The sequence below is a fragment of the Camelina sativa genome, chromosome 12 (assembly GCF_000633955.1).
Source record: "Camelina sativa cultivar DH55 chromosome 12, Cs, whole genome shotgun sequence".
In the NCBI taxonomy this organism is placed as follows: domain Eukaryota; kingdom Viridiplantae; phylum Streptophyta; class Magnoliopsida; order Brassicales; family Brassicaceae; genus Camelina; species Camelina sativa.
In genome coordinates this window covers 22,914,180-22,914,532 of record NC_025696.1, presented here as the reverse complement: position 1 = coordinate 22,914,532, position 353 = coordinate 22,914,180, and positions in this window count along the sequence as shown.

The following is a 353-nucleotide window of genomic DNA, read 5'->3' as shown; positions in this document are numbered from 1 at the left end:
TGTCCCGAAGGACCGTCACAAAGACCATCTGTCCCGAAGGACCGTCACAAAGACCGTCTGTCCCGAAGGACCGTCACAAAGACCATCTGTCCCGAAGGACCGTCACAAAGACCATCTGTCCCGAAGGACCGTCACAAAGACCATCTGTCCCGAAGGACCGTCACAAAGACCATCTGTCCCGAAGGACCGTCACAAAGACACTCTGGCTAAACAGCCCGCCACAAAGGCCAACAATTGGCTAAAAGCCCGCCACAAAGGCCACACAATTGGCTAAAAGCCCGCCACTAAGGCCACACACACTGTCTAAAAAAGACCGCCACACACATGCACCCTGACTCGAAAGTCCGCCACAA